Raw genomic sequence first — 5,907 nt, 5'->3', positions numbered from 1 at the left:
CGAGCCCGGTCCTACCTCAGCCTTTCAAGTAGCTGGAACTACAGGTGTGCACCACCACGCCCGGTTAATTTTATGATTTGCTGGAAGACCTCTATGAAAAGACTGGCCTCTCCATTTTTCTATCATATTGTCATGTTTTGATTCTCGTTAGGGCACCTATTATTAGCTGACATCTTCCTGTTTATGTCCGTCATCCCCTCTATTAGAACATAAGACCTATGAGAGCAGGAACCTTTTCGTATGGTTCACCGCTATCTTCTCAGGGTTTAGAACGGTTCTTGGCATGTCATAGGGACTCAATACATACCTGTTGAATGATAAGAGCTGAGTATTGGCTACTTATTTCCTTTAGACAGGACCTATTCTCTTCAGGACTCCATAGTTCCCATTATTCCCTATTACTTCCCAGTTGAGCTTACATTGTTAATTTACTTATCTATCTGGCTGACCCCTGTACACATTTGAGTTTTCAGTCCTTGCTCATAAATGTCACTTTATCTTCAGTATTTTGAGAGCAGAGGTTTTTTTTTTGTTGTTGTTGTTTTGTTTTCTTTTTTTGAGTTGGATTCTCACTCTGTCATCCAGGCACACTCATGGCCACTGCAGCCTCCAACTGCTGGGCTCAGGTGATCCTTCCACTTCCACTTCAGCCTTTCAAGTAGTTGGAACTACAGCTGTGCGCCACCATACTCAGCTAATTTTTCTTGATATATTGTAGAGATGAGGTCTCACCAAGTTGCCCAGGCTGGTCTCGAACCCCTTAGCTCAGGCAATCCTCAGTCTCCCAAAGTACTGGGATTATAGGCATGAGCCACTGTGCCCAGCTGAGATTTTTTTTTTTTGAGTTGGGGTCTTGCTCTGTTGCCCAGGCTGGAATGCAATGCAGTGGCACAATCATAGTTCACTATAGCCTCAACCTCCTGAACTTAGGCCATCCTTTTGCCTTAGCCTCTAGAGTAGCTGGGACTACAGGCGCATGCCACAATGCCCGGCTAATTAAAAACAACTTTTTTTTTTTTTTTTGTAGAGACCAGATCTTGCTATGTTTCCTAGGTTGGTCTTGACTGTCTGGACTCAAGCAATCCTTCCACCTCAGCCTCCCAAAGTGCTGGGATTATAGGCATAAGCCACTGCACCTGGCCTGAGAGCAGAGCCTTTATATTCTATGTTTCTTTTCTTCTTTCAATGTCTTGATTATATTAGGAAGAGAAGGAATTAAATAACATTCATTAAATATTTCCTACCTGTCAAGCACAAACCTATAATTTAATTTATATTCTCACAACAATGTTTTGAGCCTGGATATTATTATTTATATCCATTTTTAGACAAGAATACTGAGGCTTAGAGTTGTTCAGACTCATATAGTAATCAAAAATCTAAGATTGGAGCTCATCTAGACAATATATATCCAGTATGAAATATCACAAAAGGGCTGAGAGTGGTGGCTCACACTTGTAATTCCAGCACTTTGGGAGGCCGAGGTGAGAGAATTACCTGAGCCCACATGTTCGAAACCAGCCTGGGCAACTTGGCGAGACCTCATCTCTACAAAAAAAAATTAGTCTGGTGTGGAGGTGTGTGCCTGTAGTTCCAGCTTCTTGGAATGATGAGGCTAAGGATTGCCTGAGCCCAGCGGGTCAAGGCTGTGGTGGCTGTGAGTGTGCCACTGCAATCCAACCTGGGTGACAGAGTGAGACTTCAACTCAAAAAAAAAAAGAAATCTCACAAAAGGGTTGCTCATGTCTGGAGAAGAGGTGACTATTTCAAGTTGCAAAGTGGAGATTGGGCAATTGGATATTTCAGGTCAAGTTTTACTTGAGCAGTTCAGCTGTTTATTTAGTTATCAATTTCTTTCCCCTGGAGAATTAGCTTGAGGTATACCTACATTTGGCTAGAAGAGGCTTTGAAGATGTTAACCGTGCCTTCTGCATGAGGGTCTGCTGTTGGCACACATTATGGAATCCAAGCAAGGAGATTTTCTGAGATAATTACTTCAATCAAACTGTCAGCTGTCACTGGATCACTGGACAAAGACAGAAACAATGCACCAAATGTGTACGACACCATCAAGCATTCTTTTAAGTAACAAAATCTTATTTTTATTTTTATTTTTTTACAGAAATTCGGATATTCCAACAAATTTCTTTACATTTCCTGGGCCTTAAAAAAATTACACACAACTTTTGGACGCAATACAACAGAACAGAATGAGAAAGGGAGTCACTTTTTCTGTTTTTAAAAAAGATAAAAACATACTTCTTATACTTAAGTAATATTTAGTGATTTACATGTGTATTACCTATGTACAAATGGTACATCATCAATGACCCATCTTCAGAGCACTGTGGTATGCTAAATTACACTTAGGTTTTATGGCAAAAACTTTTAAAAAACATTTGTATGTGGATAGGAAGTACTTTTTAATCTTTGTTTACACCACTGTTAGTGATGTAGGACTCCCAGTGAAATTTGTAATTTACATGGATTAGAGAAAGTCAATACCTTTTGTTTTTATTGTATATAATGTAGAGAGGTACCCCCCTTTCAATGAAAGATGAATTCTTGAAAAGTTGTGTGTAATTAAATTTAGTAAGTAGGGTGTAATGAATGCAGCGGGGAGTGAATACTTAAAGCAACACATAATCTCCAGAGTGACTAATACTTTAGTTACAGATACTAAGTGTTCCCTTAATTTGGTTCTTTCGGAACCATTTAAAACATAATCCTGTTTACGGTGAAAAGATGGCTAGTGCCAGAAACATTTGGCTAAAATAGGTATGTGATTCTAATAGAGGGAAGGTAAGAGAAGTTGACTCTGATCTGTATCAATTCTCGTGTTATCCTCCATTGAATATCCAGTGATATGTGTTAATTTGATCTTAATTCTGAATCTATGAATAAAAGCATTCGCTATGTCCATGTTTTCTGCTCAGGTATGGAATGTGGTTTGGCTTCCACTAAATATCCTTGCATGTACATTTTAGCTTCTGTTTATTCTTGGGCAATTGGCTATTTCAATATTAAATATTTTTCTGTTGTGGATATTGGCAGGGTGTGTGGTGAGGGTGATGGTGGGGGAAGCCTGGGAGCAAAGGGTTGTTGAAGACAACTGGTGAGTTGCAACTACTTTTAGATGTCAGCCTACTAAAAAGAATCTGAGTGCTTTTGAAACCAACATTAGTAAATAAAACAGTTACTTATCCCTACTGAGTTTCTTCGACCTGTATAAGTATATAGTCATTTATTTCTAAGGCTATTAAATTATTATTTATTTTGTCAGTACCACTTACTATCATTTAGAAATATGTTTAATGAAACGTTTTTTTAAAACAAAAATAAGTGCCTGTCAGCAAAGGAAATGAAAAAAATATGGATTTCTGATAACATGTATGGCAAAGAAATAGAAAAAATAGGAGATATTTTATATACTTATTTATAAAGTATATTAAATTCCTATGCATATACTAGGGAGAATTAGAAAAAAGTATTTATTTGATAGTAACCTATATATTACATGTGAGCATTCAAGGTAAAAATGAGATTTCTACATTTTTCAAAGTTCCTTGATGCTGTTTCCTGAAAGATAAGGGAAATCTATGTTGCTTGGGAACCTATAATGTAAAGATGTACTTCCTGTAATATACAGCTTGATGGCCTAATCGTATATGTCAGAAACACTTTGTCAGTAATAACTTGTACGGACAGATTAAACTGAACACAGACTCGGTAAAAAGTTTGAAGTGTTACATCTCTTAATAACTGAGTGGTTGTAAATAATTACACAGTGAAATAAATGAATGGTAGAGATAAAGAACCAAAGCTCACGACTCCTATGAAAACATTCAGAGGCATTTTCTAAGACGCTTCCTTAATCAATGATGCTTGACCAGCCTCTTGGTTATTGAGATAGGAATAATTTAGAACTGCCTTTTAAAAAAAATTCTGTTGAACGATTAAAGCTTTTTGTCTTCAGTGTGATTAAAAAAGGACAGTTTACAAACCTCAGTACATATATATTTTACATATTAATTCTAGAACATTTATATTCCTCTTCCTTAAAGTATTTCCTGAATGTGATTTTTTTTTCATGAATGTTATCTGATCTCATCCAATGACAGTTTCCAGTGAGCTGGTGTTCAGTTCATGATCACATCTCTTTCCGGAAAATCACTGCCGATCTAGATTTAGAAGGTGCTTTGACAAGTGAATGTTCCACTCTTGCCCATACCCATCTCTATTTTTCCATCTCTCTCAAGCGTCTTTCTTCTTGATGTTGATGTACAAAAGCTGTTATTCGATTTGTTTAGCTGTTATTCGATTTGTTTTGTGCTCATTCTAGAGAATATTGGCTTAGCAGAACTGCAGAAAGGAGAGGGAGGAGAGAGAGAAAGGGTAGGGGGAAGAGAAAAAATGCATTATTTTCTGTCTGCAAGATTTTTGTGCACAATACTTGTCATGGAAAAGCCATGTGAACAAAAGGTTCAAATGAACTTTGGATTTGTTACCAAAGAGGACTGAAAAGTTTGTGGTTTTGTTCTTTAAACCCACAGCAGAGTCTTCGCAGGAGGAGGAACATGCATAGTCCCTCCATCTGGGCCAAGATTACAGGCTGCTTTGAAGGAGTAAGGAAGAGCGTGGAAGGATCCCAAACATCATTGACTCTTTTGCCTGGCTAGCATGGAAAAATGTCTCACTTAGGTGTTTTCTGCTTCGTCCCAAGTTTTATTTATTTTATATGCAATATTGTGCAAAAGATGCTGCTATGCAGATGAATCACTTACAATTCAATCACCTTGGCACACCAATTATTTTCTTCCCATGCTTCTTTCCATTTCTTATCTAAATGTGCACTTATTGGCTGCATAGTACTCCATTTCATTCTCATTCCTTCCCACTCCATGCTCAGTATTTCATTCTCAACTATTTCACTATCGTCAGATTATAAAGGTAGGTCTTTGACTTCTTTGTTATCATCAATAATTAGCATCTTTGCATATAAAGACCTATTTGTTCTTTAACTTTTCTTCTTTAGGACAAATTTTCAGGGGATGATGCTTTTCCTTTTTTCCAATAGATTAGGGACTGTGCCCATATCAACACAACTGGACCACAAACAGTATGATCAACTCTATTCTTTAAATGATTAGCATAGATATTGGCACTGTTAACCAGGGCTTATGGGTATCTTATGTATTGTGAGGGTGGGCATCTAGCTAGTAATGATGTGGCACATTTGGGTCGAAAGGAAACAGTCTTTTAGGTTTTGCCTCAGAGGACACTTTTAACTCAAGGTAAGATCATGGTTTCTGAATCTGTGCTACAGAAACCTCTGAAAGATTCTGTTGTTGTTGTTTTCAGTATTTCCCCCTTGTTTTCCAACACACTTTAAAAAGTCTTATGCACATTATGATTTTAACGAACTTCTCTCAGCGAGAGAACTCATGGTTATTGTAATGTACCCAGACTACGCAGGGGATAATTGAAATATGATCACGCCGTAATGATGAATAGTCTATAATGATTTTCCGAGATTGAGTCATGCTGGCAGAGGCCCTACAGAAAGGAATGTTTTCTTCAGATATTATTAAAAGCAACATAAGCAGGCCAGGCACTATGGCTCATGTCTGTTTTTTTTTTAGTCGGAATCTCACTCCATCGCCCAGGTTGGAGTGCAGTGGCACACTAATGGTCACCACAGCCTCAACCTGCTGGGCTCAGGAGATCCTTCCACTTCAGCCTTCCAAGTAGCTGGAACTACAGCCGTATGCCACCACGCCCAGCTAATTTTTAAAAATTTATTGTAGAGACAAGGTCTTGCCATGTTGCCCAGGCTGGTCTCGAGCCTGTGGGCTCAGGCAGTCCTCTTGCCTCAGCCTCCCAAAGTGCTGGGATTACAGGCATGAA

At 38.2% G+C, this 5,907-nt stretch overlaps 1 long non-coding RNA gene across 1 annotated transcript in view; it reads right to left on the bottom strand.

Annotated features, from left to right (window-relative positions):
* Positions 1-2,079: 2,079 nt before the first annotated feature.
* Positions 2,080-5,907, bottom strand: part of LOC110595653 — a 75,021-nt gene continuing 71,193 nt past the window's right edge. Inside the window, exon 2 of the long non-coding RNA XR_002481969.1 lies at positions 2,080-4,362. This is a non-coding gene — a long non-coding RNA (uncharacterized LOC110595653). The remainder of the gene's footprint in view (positions 4,363-5,907) is intronic.

This window comes from Carlito syrichta, unplaced genomic scaffold (assembly GCF_000164805.1).
Source record: "Carlito syrichta isolate Samal-C Ts95f unplaced genomic scaffold, Tarsius_syrichta-2.0.1 Scaffold303278, whole genome shotgun sequence".
NCBI lineage: Eukaryota > Metazoa > Chordata > Mammalia > Primates > Tarsiidae > Carlito > Carlito syrichta.
Note: the sequence above shows the minus strand (reverse complement) of the source record. Positions and strands in the feature narration are given on the sequence as shown.